General features: G+C 45.0%; 1 protein-coding gene and 1 long non-coding RNA gene across 11 annotated transcripts in view; one reads left to right on the forward strand and one right to left on the reverse strand.

Annotated features, from left to right (window-relative positions):
- LOC138846475 (uncharacterized) overlaps positions 1–1,375 on the reverse strand; it is a 73,698-nt gene extending 72,323 nt beyond the window's left edge. For 6 of the 7 annotated variants that reach the window (XR_011383981.1, XR_011383988.1, XR_011383986.1 and 3 more), the window contains exon 1: positions 861–1,083. This is a non-coding gene — a long non-coding RNA (uncharacterized lncRNA). Of the gene's footprint in view, positions 1–860; positions 1,145–1,301 lie in introns of those variants that run through there. The other variant, XR_011383984.1, reaches the window with a different exon arrangement.
- LOC103347224 (protein Aster-A) overlaps positions 1–11,213 on the forward strand; it is a 31,541-nt gene extending 20,328 nt beyond the window's left edge. For 3 of the 4 annotated variants that reach the window (XR_011383948.1, XM_070062295.1, XM_070062299.1), the window contains exon 16: positions 1,078–11,213. The gene's annotated coding sequence lies outside the window, so the exon portion shown is untranslated. Of the gene's footprint in view, positions 1–36 lie in introns of all 4 variants that reach the window. The other variant, XM_070062294.1, reaches the window with a different exon arrangement.
- The last annotated feature ends 4,250 nt before the right edge of the window (positions 11,214–15,463 follow it).

The raw sequence follows: 15,463 nt of genomic DNA on the forward strand, positions 1-15,463 counted from the left end.
CACTCCTATTCTGCATTCAATTCACGGCCCTGGCAGGTCTGTCACACTGAAGTCAGCGCCTGATACGGAACGAGTTGCACCTTGAGATCTGGGATGTATTTCAATGGATGCATTTGAAAATACTTGAGGGGCTGGCGCTGTGACGTAGCGGGTAAAGCTGCCAACCTGCAGTGCCGGCATCCCATATGGCCGCTGGTTCGAGTCCCGGCTGCTCCACTTCTGATCCAGCTCTCTGCTATGGCCTGGGAAAGCAGTAGAAGATGGCCCAAGTCCTTGGGGCCCTGCACCCATGTGGGAGACCCGGAAGAAGATCCTGGCTCCTGCCTTCAGACCGTCACAGCTCCGGCCATTGTGGCCAACTGGGAAGTGAACCAGTGGACGGAAGACCTCTCTCTCTCTCTCTCTCTCTGCCTCTCCTTCTCTATGTAACTCTGACTTTCAAATAAATAAATAATTCTAAAAAAAGAAAAGAAAATATTTGCACTCGATGCTACTGGGCTAATAGATGTGGTCGCCACCTCCTTTTGGGAGGACAGGGGCCTCCCTTTATCTGGAGACCATCTAGAAGCCTCACCTAAGACAGAGGCTTCCCAAGATACTGAGGGTTCTTTCTGAGGACAGCTCATGCCTGCCTTACGAAGCAGAGTGGGAGAGTGTGGAAAACGGGAAGAATGTGTAGGTGAAAGAGGAGAGGAGGGAGGGAGAGAGAGGGAGAGAGAGAGAGAAGTGGGAGGGAGGCAGGAAGGGCAGGAGGGGGCGGGGAAGAGAGGGGAATGCTAGCTGCCAAGCACTGAGCAGTATAATTGGCACCACCACTGCCGGACATCCGGGTACAACAACATGGGGACCCGGCTGCTTACCGTGGCCTGATCAGGCTGAGCATCTTCATTTCCCCTTCGAATTTCCCCGTCACTCTCTGCAAAGTGCTGTAAAGGAGCACGGCCCAGGTGACCCAATCTTGCTGATGCCTTCATCTCTATTAGTTTGTGCAGAGATGTTTTCCCCGACAGGAAAAGGACCGAAGCTGCCTCTCCCTGCGTCACTTTATGTCACGGTGTCATTTATTCTCCAATTCAGTGAGGACAGATCCGTGCAGGAACCATCACCGGTGCCAAACTGAAGATACAGCCAACGCAGGAGGGACCTGAGGTGCACCAGGAAGTCAGCTGGGAGATCATGAGTCATGTTTACACGTTCCCCAGATGTCCTGGGTGCTGGCATTACACAGGTCTGTGAAGTTCCGCCGGTGAGAGTACCAGCACAGAGGACCTTCCCGTTCCCCTCAGCACCTGTGAGTTTACCTTCAGCTTCAGATGAGCACAGTATCTTATACACAACAGGCTCCTCCCTCCAGTGGCTGCATCTCTGAAAAAAGACTAAAATCCATTCAAATGCAATAATAAAAAATGTAGTGTCATCATTCAAACAGAAAAGGACACATATTAAAAATACAAGGCGGGGCCGGCACTGTGGTGCAGTGGGCTAAGCCGCAGCCTGCAGGGCCAGCATCCCATATGGGTGCCAGTTCTAGACCTAGCTGCTCCACTTCTGATCCAGCTCCCTACTGATGTGCCTGGGAAAACACCAGAAGATGGCCCAAGTCCTTGGGCCCCGCACCCATGCGGCAGACCTGGAAGAAGATCCTGGCTCCTGGCTTCAGATCAGTTTAGCTCCAGTTGTGGCCATTTGAGGAGTGAACCAGCGGATGGAAGATCTCTCTCTCTCTCTCTCTCTCTCTCTCTCTCTCTCTGCCTCTCTGTAACTCTTTCAAATAAGTAAATCTTTTTTTTTAAATATTCCTTCTTGCATGAAGAAGTCTATATTAATTAAGTCTATATTCCTTCAACTGATTGGATATGGCCCACCCCAAATCATAAAGGCTAATGTGCTTTACTCAAAGACCACTGATTTCAACGTTAATCTTATCCGAAAAATGCCTGTGCAGAAGCAGCCAGAGTATTATCTGGCCAATTACAAAATCAACATGAAGGCAGCAGGCAGCAAGCCCTCTCCCTGTAGTTTCCAGGTTAACGGAGTTCAGAGGGAGATGAGCAGTCTGCACGTGCACAGCTGCTGTACCTGGGAAAGCCTGCAGAACACAGCGGATGGACATGCGTGCAGAGCTGGGAATCAATTCCAAGGCCGAAGCCTGCTGCTACCATCAAGCAGAATCCTATTCCGTCCTCAAATGTTATTGAGCTGACAACAGGAGACAGTGTGATGTGGGCTTAATAAAAGCTGGGTTGGAAGGCAAAGTGAATCTTACATTTGCCTGAATTCAGCTTTGCTGCTACATAAACAAAAAGAACTACGCCATAAAAGCTCCAGGCAGTTCAGAGAAATGTTACTGGAAAAGTAATCAAGAAGAGTAAAAAAACTGTAATGCATGGTAGGACAGAAAGATACATGTCTTTTAAATTTAGGTAATAGTTGTTTAATTAGCCTGATTGTATTTATGTTCTTTTTCAAAGAAAATCTTTTTTTTTAATATTTTTCATTTATTCATTTGAGAGGTAGAGTTACAGAGAGAGGGAGAGACAGAGAGAGGGCTTCCATCTGCTGGTTCACTCCCCAGATGGCCGCAATGGCTGGAGCTGAACTGATCCAAAGCCAGGAGCCAGGAGCTTCTTCCGGGTCTCCCACACGGGTGCAGGGGCCCAGGGACTTGGTCCATCTTCTACTGCTTTCCCAGGCCATAGCAGAGAGCTGGATCAGAAGTGGAGCAGCCAGGATCCAAACAGGTGTCCATATGAGATGCCAGCGCCAGCCCCTCAAGAAAAATCTTAAGACTACACAACACTATAGCCTATAATTTTATTTTATTTTTATTTTTAAAGATTTATTTATTTACTTGAAAGTCAGAATTACACAGAGAGCAAAGGAGAGGCAGAGAGAGAGAGAGAGAGAGAGAGAGAGAGAGAGAGAGGTCTTCCATCGGCTGGTTCACTCCGCAGTTGGCCACAATGGCCGGAGCCGCGCGGATCTGAAGCCAGGAGCCAGGAGCTTCTTCCAGGTCTCCCACGTGGGTGCAGGGGCCCAAGGACTTGGGCCATCTTCTGCTTTCCCTAGCAGTGAGCTGGATTGGAAGTGGAGCAGCCGGGACTAGAACCAGAGCCCATATGGGATGCCGGCACTTCAGGCCAGGGTGTTAACCCGTTACGCCACAGCGCCGGCCCCTAGCCTATAATTTTAATATCTAATAAAAATTAAATCGCTTTATCAGAGGGCGGCTACATTTCCCTCACATGTTTAGTCTATTATTAGCAATACCAGGTTACATTCGCCTACTAATATTTTATTGAATAACATAAGTTATTTTGAATAGCTACCATATTTTCAGGTTAACGTAAGGACACATTTTAGTACCTATTACAGGATTTTTCGTTATCTCCCAGCTCCGAGTTCCGCGGCCAGCGCTACAGGCGCTCCTGCGCCTGCGCACTCCCAGTCCCCAGGGCGCCGGGTGGGCAGTCCTTGCGCGGCCGTTTTACGCCTCTGGACTACATTTCCCAAATGCCACTGAGGCCAGGCCAATTTAGCTTGGACTACATTTCCCAGAGGCCACCGGGGACAACCAGGACCCCGGATCCCACTGCCAGTTTTTCGTTACCGTAGCCCAGCCAGCAGCGAGCTTAGGCTAAGGCAGTGCGTGTTCTCTGGGGAAGGGCTTTGCAGACTCCGACCAACCCCACGGGGTAACCAGGGCTTGAGTGAAGAAAACAACAATAATGGGAGGAACTGGGGGACCTCTGCGGACGTGGGCCGGCGCGGGACCTGGACCCTAACAGGCGGGGAGCGCGAGGGCAGGGAGGCTCCGTGGGCTCTGGCGGGGTCTCAGGCGCGGGGGTCGTTTCGTGGGCTCGTGCGCGTGCCCGCGAGGACTGGGTGCCCCCGCGTCCGTTAGCTGTGGGGGTGCCGCCGTGACCTAGGCCTCGGCTCGGTTTCCAGCCGCCGCGCGGGTCCGCATCGGGCAGTGGGCCCGCGCCAGGGCGATTACCAAGCCTTCCGGTGATGTTCTCCCGCAGGAGACGCAGAACTACGATTGCACGAGTTCTCTGTCGTGTGTGTGTGTGTTTATCCAGTCACTCCTGTATTTGAGAGAGCGAGGGAGACAGACAGGTCCCCCTTCCGCGGGCGCGCTCCCCAGATGCCCTCAACGGCCAGGTGTGGGCCAGGCCGGAGCCTGGAGCCCGCGCTGCCTCCCAGGGGTGCGCCAGCAGGGAGCCGGTCTGGGTGGCCTCGGGCTGCGGGATGCGGTGTCCCGGCACCGTGCTGACCGCTGCTGACCTTTCTGAGCCAGAGGGGTCTTCAGGGGACCTCCCCCGTGGAGACTGCGCCTCCTGCCAGGCTGGGAGCTTGGGGAAGCAGCGCCCGGCTCCCTTTCTCTCCCGTTGGTTCTAGATGTGAGGCTGTGCTGGGAATGGCCGTGCGCACGATCAGAGCTCAAGACCGTGCAGCTGGCTAGGTCAGGGACGCTCACGTGATGGACTGGTGGGCGGGGAATAGGGTTAGTCCTGAGAAGGGGTACCCGTGTGAGCCCGAGATGTGCACAGTTACGGGCAGTGGTAGTCAAGAAGTGTTTAAGTTATTTAGGAATCCCATCTAGTATGAGATTTTCTAAGATATTTTGCAAGGTTCTTGTGGGCAATATTTTGGTTATTTAGTGAAGGAGAACAGGGGTTTGGCAAGTTTGTGAGCATCTTTTCCGTAGGCAAGATTCCGTCCACTTTGCATTCATTCTCGTAGTCTATAACCACCACTTAGCCAGAGTTATGTCTTCCAGAGAAGACTCTTGTTAGTCAATGAGCCTAATTATATTGATAAAGTACAATTAATGGATGTGCATATGAAATTTCTGAAGGCAGAGTTAATACAGACTTGTGAAAAAAATGAGTAACCTGAAGATAGAATAGTTATTTAGGGATGCAATCTCTCCCTCTTTCTTGCTAGCTTGTGACTAGGGTTCTGTTTTGTGTCTAGAATAGATTCACGCTAACCACTTATGTTAGGAAGCAAAAGACTCTTAATTCTTAGTTTAAAAAGGAGGCTGTGGACTTCATACCATGCGCATGCGTGCTCCAGGAAGAGAAGAGCACGCCCTGAGCCTCCTGTAGTCTGAAAAAGACCCTCGAGGCTGGCGTGGCTCAGCAGGCTAGGCCACCACTTGCGATGCTGACGTCCTGTGTTGGAGTACCTGCTGCACCTGCAAAAGTAGCAGAAGATGGTCCGAGTGCTTGGGCCCCTGCCATCTGTATGGGAGACCCGGATGGATGGAATTCCTGGTTCCTGGCTTTGGTCTGGCTCAGACCTGGCTGTTGCCACCATTTGAAGAGTGAACCAATAGGTGGAAGATCTCTTTCTCTCTCTGCCTCTCCCTCTCCCTCTCTCTCTCCTTCTGACATTCTGCCTTTCAAATAAATAAATCATTGAAAAATTGTATTATCTCTTAAGGATTATAGCAGTGTTATGTAAAAGCTGTTAGTGCAGGTAAAAGGACTTCCAAAGACCTGTCGTACAAATTACTTTCCCAGTGACAAGCTTTGATATTTCCAGCCATCATATCAGAGTGGGGCCTCTTTAGTGTGGGAGAAATTCAAGTGTCAATTCAAGTGTCAGTCTTTTCTGCTTTTTTTTAAGAATGATTTTTTAAAAAATTATTTATTTGAAAGGCAGAGTTAGAGGCAGAGAGAGAGAGAGAAAAAAAAAGGTCTTCCATCCACTGGTTCACTCCCCAAATGGCTGCAATGGCTGGAGCGGAGCCGATCCAAAGCCAGGAGCTTCTTTGGGGTCTCTGTGGGTGCAGGGGCCCAAGCACGGGGCCATCTTCCACTGCTTTCCCAGGCCATCGCAGAGAGCTGGATCGGAAGTGGAGCAGCTGGGACTCAAACTGGCACCTTATACAAGATGCTGGCACTGCAGGAGGTGACTTTACCCACTACACCACAGTGTCAGCCCTGTAGAACGATATTCTTAAGGCTGCTTTCTAAATTTTGTGCTTAAAATTATAATAAAGCATGCCAGAGAGATGTGTCCACAAAGAATAGAAGCAACGTTCTTCTTTTGTAAAAATGAAATAAAGGGCATGTAATGTTCTTCATATAATAACTTCAATAATAACAGCTAACTCATGTTATACAATTCTTCTATTAAGTGTTTTCTGTGGGTTTTCTTACTCTTCAAGAGAACCATATGTAGTGACTGGTGTTCTTAACCCTGTATTAGTGATGAGAAAATTGAGCCTGAGCTAGTTCTTCTATTTTCTCCACTTGTCCTGTCTTGGCTGACCTCACCCTCTCCTGGCACCATGAAAAAAGTTCTGGCTTGGGTGATATGGACTGTTTTTCAACATCCAGAGTGTGAGGGTGGAACGAGGAGAATCTGTCAAGGGGAGCCATGGAGCCCAGTGTCAGACATAGAGCATCCTCCTCCAGGGGGGCCTGGCCGGAACGCTGTAGGCGTTTGTGATTCTGCCTCCAGGAAGAGGTCTGCCCTGCGTGCAGCTGTGAGCAGCTGGGTTCCGTGGGCTTTGACCCCCCCCCCCGCCCCCACTCTTCCCAGATTTTGTCTGCAGGTGGTCGTAGCCTGTAAGGAGGCTGACAGGGAGGGACGAGAAGGTTTATTGGCTTCCGTCATCTGTGGACATCGAAGTCTCCTTTTCTTCCAGCTTGGGTTTCCCAGAGTCTGATAGAACTCCAACAGAGACGGATTGGTTCTCACGTTCCTAAAGGCGTGGCTCACATAAGTCGGTGTTTCTCCTTGAAATGCTGGGATTTTTAGGTTACATAAGTATTTTTCATGAATTAGCCTGAAGTGTTCTGCCTAAGACGGCACCATCTAATCACCTACCTCTTGAATTCCTCCTGTTTGGAGGAATGATGCCAAGTACCTGTTTCCTCCTTATGAGACTGTTTTTTTTCTAACTGGCGTTCATGCATTCATTGAGTAAATTACAGAGCAGGTACGATGCGGGATGTCTTGCCGGGGGGCTACCATAGGGCAGTGAAGGAGTGAAATGTCCTAGAAAATTGTTTAAGCTCCCCGGGCAGTCTGTGGCTGGGGAGTTAAGAGCCATGGGCTTCACTTGATGGCTTCATTGGACCACACGTCAGAAGATTTGGAATTCCCCAGGGACCTGATAAGATGACTGATCACCTTGTTAATAAGATGAGATCTCATGTCAAAGTGCCAGTTTGCATTCCAGCTGTTCTGCTTCTGATCTAGCTCCCTGCTGATGTGCCTGGGAAAGCAGTGGATCATAGTCCAAGTTTTTGAGCCCTGCCCCCTACATGGGAGACCCTGCATGGAGTTCCAAGTTCCAGGCTTTGGCCATTGTAGCCATTTGGGGAGTGAATCAGGGAATGAATGCTTTCTCTCTTTCCTCTCTCTATTACTGTGCCTTTCAAATAAATAAATAATCTTAAAAAAAAAAAAAAGCAGGGGCACCAGTTCGAGTCCCCACTAATCCATGTCCGATCCAGCTCTCTGCTATGGCCTGGGAAAGCAGTAGAAGGTGGCCCCTGCACCCATGTGAAAGACCTGGCTCCTGGCTTCAGATTGGTGCAGCTCCGGCTGTTTCAGCCAATTGGGGAGTGAACCAGCGGATGGAAGACCTCTCTCTCTCTGCCTGTCCTTCTCTCTCTGTGTTAACTCTGACTTTCATATAAATAAATAAATCTTTTTTTAAAAAAAGCAGGAAGAAGTGTTGAGAAAGGGATACCAAATAACAATGGAAAGTATTTTCTTAGATTGACAGAATTAGACCAAGCTGAGACATTTGGTTCAGTGTATATTTACAAAGATGAAATAATTCGCCAACTCTTACTCCCATTCTTAAGATGACTTTTAGGCCAGTTATGGAACTCCGTCAGATTCCCAGCTCGGTGGCAGAGACCTAACGACCATCACCTGCTGCCTCCCACAGTGTACATTAGCAAGAAGCTAGAATTGGAAGTGGAGCTGGTACTAGAACTCAGGTGTTCTGATACAGGGTGTAGACATTGCAAAGTGGTGTCTTACCGCTTCGCCAAATATCCATCCCAATTTTTTTTACCCACTTTGTTGAGCTATGACTGACATAGAAAAAGCTGTACATATTTAATTAATATAATTTGAAGAGTTTAGGAACCCATGAATCTGATATTTTCCTTCCTTTTTGGCACAAGATATCTGAACTTTACCTGTACCTTCTCTGTCTCACTCTAGACATTGTTTCAAGGATTCCCTCATTCATATTAGTGGATTGACAATGATTGTCCTTTAGCATCCTGATTTAACTTATTTTGTCCAATAATTTTGTTTGTTGCTTGTTATCAGCCAATTCCTTCTGTATATCAATGGGTTATAATTTTGTGCTGATTGACATGGGTTGGGCCCACTCTTGAAGAATGTATTAATGTGTACTGCTTGTAACAAACTATGCTTGTAATAAACTATCATAGACTTAGTAGCTTAAAACCACCCTCAATTGTAGTTCTATAGAGTAGAAGTCCAGTGCAGCATAGCCAAGTCAAGATATCAACTCAGCTGGCATTGTGGCGTACATGTTGAGCTGCTGCTTGTTATACAAGCATCCCATATTGGAGCTTCAAGTCCCAGTTGCTCACTTCTGATTCAATTCCATTAATGTGCATAGGAAGGCAGCAGAGAGTGGCCCAATTGCTTGGGACCCTGCTACCCATGTGGGAAACCCAGTTGGAGTCACTGGCTCCTGTCTTTGGCCTGGCCCAGACCTGGCTGTAGCAGCCATTTAGGGAGTGAACCAGTGGATAGAAGATCTGTGTTCCTCCCCTTCTGCCTGTCACTCTGCCTTTCTGATAAGTTAATTAAGTAAATATGTGGAGAAAAAACTGATATCAACCATAGCTCCTGTTCTTTGGGGCTCAGGGTCCTCTTCCGAGCTCACCGGTTACTGGCAGAATTTATCTCTGTCTGGCAGGAGCCATCCTTCTCACGCTGTGACTATCCTGACTTCCTTTCTGCTAAATCTCTCTGACTTCTTGCACCCCCAGCAAGGAAAAAGCTCTGCTTAGAGGGCCCATCTGGAGTGATCCAGTCCCTATCATAAATCAACTGATAAGTATTTCTTTGCCATGTGATACAACATATTCACTGGCTTAGCAAGTGGGAAAAGGGCATGAGAGCCAAAATAATGTCTAGTACAGGGAGTTTGGGAGAAATAAATGAAGAATATATTGCTATTTATATACTGAAAGCCAGTGGGAAAGCAAAGAAATGAAGTAATAGGAACAGAAAATAAAGAAATGAATGTTCTTAGACAAAGCCAGCAGCTTACAACATTCTTGGTGCAATGACATTTTACCTTAAACATGTATAGGACGAGAAAGATCTGGTCTGCAAAGAACCCATGCCAAAGGCTTTCTGGGAAATGATACCACCTACACATGGAACCAAAAGATGAGAAAGCTTGTGATACATTCTAGGTGCTGAAAGGGGAAGTGATGTGAATAGGAACCAAGAGAAATGTGGCTTGGCATGAGGCCTGATAGGTAAGCAAGGACCACATTATTTATAAAAAGTTAGATGGATTTTAATTTAAGTACAGAGAGAAATGTGGAGGAGGGGATGGAGGGATGAAATACAGGTTACACAAGTGAAAATTTCATCTGTGTCAGAAGCATTTGTTACAGATGTTAAAAATTTGATGCACAGGTAGACCTGTAGACTAATGGAACAGAATAGAAACCCCAGACATGAATCCACATATCTATATCTACAACAAACTCATCTTTGGCAAACTAGCTAAAATCATTTCCTGTATAAATGATAGTCTCTTCAATAAGTGGTGTTGGGAAAACTGGATTTCCACACGCAGAAGTTTGAAACAAGATCCCTACCTTAAACCACATACAAAATTCAACTCAATGGATCCAGGATCTAAACTTAAGACCTGAAACCATTAAATTACTAGAGGAAGACATAGGTGAACTGCTCTAAGACATTGGCCTAGGCAAAGACTTCTTGGATAAGACTCCAGAAACACAGGCCATGAAAACAAAAATTGACAAATGGGATTGCATCAGGCTAAAAAGCTTCTGCACAGCAAAGGAAACAAATAACAAAGTGAAGAGGCAACTGACAGAATGGGAGAAAATATTTGCAAACTGCATTCAATAAAGGATTAAAAACATACAGATGACATAAGGAGCTCAAGAAGCTCAACAACAAAACAACCTGCTAAGAAATGGGCAAAGGATATGAGCAGGCATTTTTCAAAGGATAAAATGCAGATAGCAACAGACAAGTGAAAAAATGCTCAGGATCACTAGCCATCTAGGAAATGCAAATCAAAACCACAATGAAGTTTCACCTCACCCCAGGTATAATGTCTTACATAGAGAAATTAACAAACAATAAGTGATGGTGAGGATGTAGAGAAAAAGGTACCCTAATACGTTGATGGGAATGCCAGTTAAACGGTATGGAGATTCCTCAGAAAATAAAAATAAATCTTCCATATGACCCAGCTATTTCACTCTTTGGAATATATCCAAAAGAAATGAAATCAGCATATGAAAGAATTGCCTGCACTCTTGTGTTAATAGCAGTTCAACTCACAATAGCTAACATTTGGAATCAACCTAGATGTCCATCAGCTGATGGGCAGACATATCCACCCATACACACACACACGCACACACACACACATATACCTATATACCAAATGTATATATCCATGATGAAATATTACTTAGTATTAAAAAAATGAAATATATCTACAACAGAATGAATACAACTGGAAATCAGTGTGCTAAGTGAAATAAGCCAAACCCAAAAGATAAATATCACAGATTTTTTTCTTATTTGTGATAGTTAATATAATAGTATAAAAATTATGTGGATGTCATATAATTTGGCAATAAGTTATAAATATTGTTTCACTTAATCATACCATGTGAATGACAATATACTCTTCTTTCCCACATTAAAAGAAAGATAGGACTCTTAGGGGTGCTAGTAATGTTTTGTTCTTGGGTGTTGGCTAGGAGTGTGATCAGAGAACAAAGAACTCATCTGTAATCTTACATGCATTTCTTGGTATGTTTATTATATTTCAGTAAAATGCTTTTTTAAAAAAAATAGATGCACAGGAACATTCATTCGCTGTGTATTCTGGTTCAGGGGGTCTGGAGGGTGCTTGAATGTCAATGTTTTAATTAGCTCTTCAAATAAAGTGACACCTGTTTCACTAATAACCAGCCTTAGTTTATATAAACTCTCATTAATCTCTTCATTCCTCCTTTTTTGACTATCACAACTATATTTTAGTATTATGGTATTTTGCCTTTTTTCTTCCATAGGAATCTATTTTTTCTACATAGGAAAACAAAAAAAAATTTTAATTTGCTTTCAGATTTGCAATTGAAATGTGAGATAACCAATTATGACGAAATGTCCACTGATAAAAATTGTACATCTTTTGCTCTACAACAGAGTATTCTTAACAGAGAGAGACCATTTGGATACAGGGATGTGGGAAGACTTTTTGTCAAGGCTCAGCATTTGTTCAACATGGCAGAACACATACCCAGGAAAAACAGGAAGAATGTGGGAGGGACTTTAGTAGTGAACATCAATGTGTCATACATCAGAAGTTGTATCTGGGTGAGAAACCATGTAAATGGAAGGCATGTGGGAAGGGCTTTAGTGCTTCTTCATATCTTGTTCAACATCAGAGAACTCACACTGTTAAGAAAAGTATGAATGTAAAGAATGTGGGAAGGCCTCTAGTCAAGGCTCAGCCTGTGTTAAACATGGGAGAAGGCATGCTGGTGAGTAACCACATGAACATAAGGGGTGTTGGAAGGTCTTTCTCAGCAGCCATCAATGTATTGTACATCAAGAGTACTCATACTGGTAAGAAGCCACCTGTGTGTAGAAAATGTGGAAAAGCTTTGTAGTAGCTCATACTTTGTTCAACACCAAAGGATCCATATTGGTGAGAAACCCTATGAAGGTAATGAATGTGGGAAAGCTCTTATAGCCTATGGGAGACTTATTCAGCATCAGAATACTCACACTAGTGAAAACAGTTTGGGTGTAAGGAATGTTCAAAGGCCTTTAGTACCTTTTCATATGGTGTTCAACATGACAGAATTCACTCTGGTGAGAAGCCCTATGAGTGTGAGGGATGTGGAAAGGCCTTTTCTGTGTCTGGACAACTTACTTACCAAAGTATCCATACTGGTGAGAAGCCATGTGAAGAGAATGTGGAAAAGCTTTTTGTAGTAGCTCATACCCTGTTCAACACCAAAGGATCCGTAATGGTGAGAAACCCTATGAATGTGAGGAATGTGGGAAAGCCATTAGCTGTTCTCCATACCTTGTTCAACACAAAAGACTTCGTACTGGCGAGAAACCCTATGAGGGTAAGGAATGTGGCAAGGCCTTCAGCACTGGTGCATAGCTTGTTCAGCATCTGAGAATTCACACTGGAGAGAAACCATATGCAGGTGAGGAATGTGGAAAGACTTTCAGTCGTGGGAATGTGGAGTCTTTCATGTGCGGCTCATTGTTCAGCATCTGAGAACTCATGCTGGCAAGAAAAACTCAAAATGCAAAGATTGTTGGTAGATTTCCAGAAGATATTTTCATTTTTCTGATACAGATGCCCCTTGACTTGCAGTGGGATTCTGTCAGTATAAACCCATCTTGTGTTGAAAATGTCAGACATTGAAAATGCACTTAATACAACACACATAACCTGCTGAATATCATAACTTAGCCTAGTCTGTCTGAAGCATATTCAGAATATTTATAGTAGGCTACACCCGGGAAAAGTTATCTAACACAAAGTCCATTTTATAATAAAATACTGAATATCTCATGTAATTTACTGAAAAGATTAAAGTTTACAGTGCGGTTTCTACTGAATGCATATCAGTTCACACAATCATAAAGCCAAAGAATCAACACTCAAACTATTGTAAGTCAGGGCCTGTCTGAATTAGAGAATTTATAATGTAATTCAGAAAAAAAGGCTTCATTTGTCATTCTTGTGTTTAAAGTATTAGAATAATCATACCAGTGAACTTTTTGGGAAAGATAATAAACATTATTTAATGTTCTCAAGGTTGAAAGCATGAAATTTTATACTTAGATATCAACAGGGGACCAGTATAGTTAACAAACAGGAGAGCCAGTGTGCTTACCACTATGGGGTATTGTTTTCTTTCTTTCTTTCTTTCTTTCTTTCTTTCTTTCTTTCTTTCTTTCTTTCTTTCTTTCTTTCTTTTTTTTTTTTTTTTTGACAGGCAGAGTGGACAGTGAGAGAGAGAGAGACAGAGAGAAAGGTCTTCCTTTGCCGTTGGTTCACCCTCCAATGGCCGCCATGGCTGGCGCGCTGCGGCCGGCACACTGCGCTGATCCGATGGCAGGAGCCAGGTGCTTCTCCTGGTCTCCCATGTGGGTGTAGGGCCCAAGCACTTGGGCCATCCTCCACTGCACTCCCTGGCCACAGCAGAGAGCTGGCCTGGAAGAGGGGCAACCAGGACAGAATCTGGTGCCCTGACCGGGACTAGAACCTGGTGTGCCAGCGCCGCAAGGCGGAGAATTAGCCTAGTGAGCCGCAGCTCCGGCCGGGGTATTGTTTTCAAAATGATGATTAATAGAACTTGCATTCTTTGCTCAGTAATCTTAGTTTCATTATTTTTTTCTACCTGTTAGCGAAACTTTGATCGTAAAACCCTACAGACGTAGTTAGTCTAGCAATGCCTCCATTCGTCCAGTTTAGAATTGTAGGTGAATCTTTCTGATAAAATTTTGTAGAAGGAAAGGAACAGGAGAGGATATTCATGTGGAAATTACCTCTTAAACTGAATCAAGTTTTTGGAAGATACTCACTTTTAATGTGTGCGAAATGTCAACAGCCTGTGATCTACACTGTCCGAAGTTAAAAAGAAATTGGAAGTCAGTAATACAGTAGCAAAGCCAACTACTCCTTTAAACATTCCTTTCTTGACTTTTTTGCTATGAACATTTCAACAGAGGAAAGTGGAAAAGAGAGCAAAATTGCCACCGTCTTTGATAACATTTTACCTGATTCATTTTTATCTCTGTTGCTTTATGAAGAGAGATGTCGCCCTCTGCTCTTGAAAGGACACCAGTCTCCTTGTGGGGATTCTACCCTCACGACTTCATCTAAACATAATCATCCCCCAAGTGTCTCTCCTTCAAATGGCATCACGTTGAGGATTGGGGCTTCAGCGTATGCATCTGGAGGAGACATACTCAGTCTGTAACGTTCTTCCTTCAATAGCATTCTTCCCAAAATTAGCCAAGACTTTCTGGAGAAATGACTACTTCCAGGAATGGACAGAGGTCATTACAGGTGATTGTGGAACAGCTTGGGACAGAGAGCAATGATTCTTTAAAAAATTAGGATCTTTTCAAAGACACAAAATAGCCAGAGATTCCCATGGGCGTGGGTCGTGATAGTCTGAGTATGAAATGCAGGGTCTTAGTCCACCCGTACAGGACGGACTGGGTCCAAGGAAAAGTAAGTGCGCCGCTCACCCGTTCCCCAGCCTCCTGATCCCAGAGACAATCAGACAATCAGACAATCAGACAATCAGACAATCAGACGCAGCGGGGAGTCAAGTCTAGCAAGAACTCGTTTATTTCACGCATAACAGAGCCTTTTATAGCACAAAACTGCAGAGTCACTGGGGCAGGGCTAAGGACCAACCAATCACTTAAACGGTCATTTTACAGGGCGATTTCTGTAGGACTAGCCATATGTCTATACACTTGTTACTAGTTTTGTTACCTCCCCTGATGTTGCATAGCCAATTAGCTTCAGTGGTAAACAACTTTGGATTTCACCCACCTTACTTCCTCTGGGCACCATCTTTGAATTGCTTCGTGTAACTAATTTCCCCACATGAAAATTGTGATTTTTAGTACAGGGCTCAGAAAACTACAATATAGATTAAAAAAAAAAAAAAAAAGACAGGAGCAGACCAGTCAAGAGAAAATCATAGCAATAGTTTGTTTGGGATATTCAAGGAATTTTACTTGTTGTCTTTCCAAAGGACCAAAGATAACATGTGCTTGCAAGAGTGATGAGAAAGCCCAAACTTTAGCAAAACACACACACACACACACACACACACACACACACAAAGGCGAATACCTAAAAAACACCTGGTGAAGTCTTACCTTCACCACAACCACGCCTCTGCTCATCCCAAGAATGAATAGTCATTAAAAATCAGTTTAATACAGTTTAATACACGGTCTCTTCACTGACCTCAACAGGATAAAGCTAGAAAAAAAAAAGAGCAGGCCGGCACTGCGGCTCACTAGGCTAATCCTCTGCCTGCACCCCAGGTTCTAGTCCCGGTTGGGGCACCGGATTCTGTCCCGGTTGCTCCTCTTCCAGTCCAGCTCTCTGCTGTGGCCCGGGAAGGCAGTGGAGGATGGCCCAGGTCCTTGGGCCCTGTAC

Source organism: Oryctolagus cuniculus, chromosome 18, assembly GCF_964237555.1.
Source record: "Oryctolagus cuniculus chromosome 18, mOryCun1.1, whole genome shotgun sequence".
NCBI classification, from domain to species: domain Eukaryota; kingdom Metazoa; phylum Chordata; class Mammalia; order Lagomorpha; family Leporidae; genus Oryctolagus; species Oryctolagus cuniculus.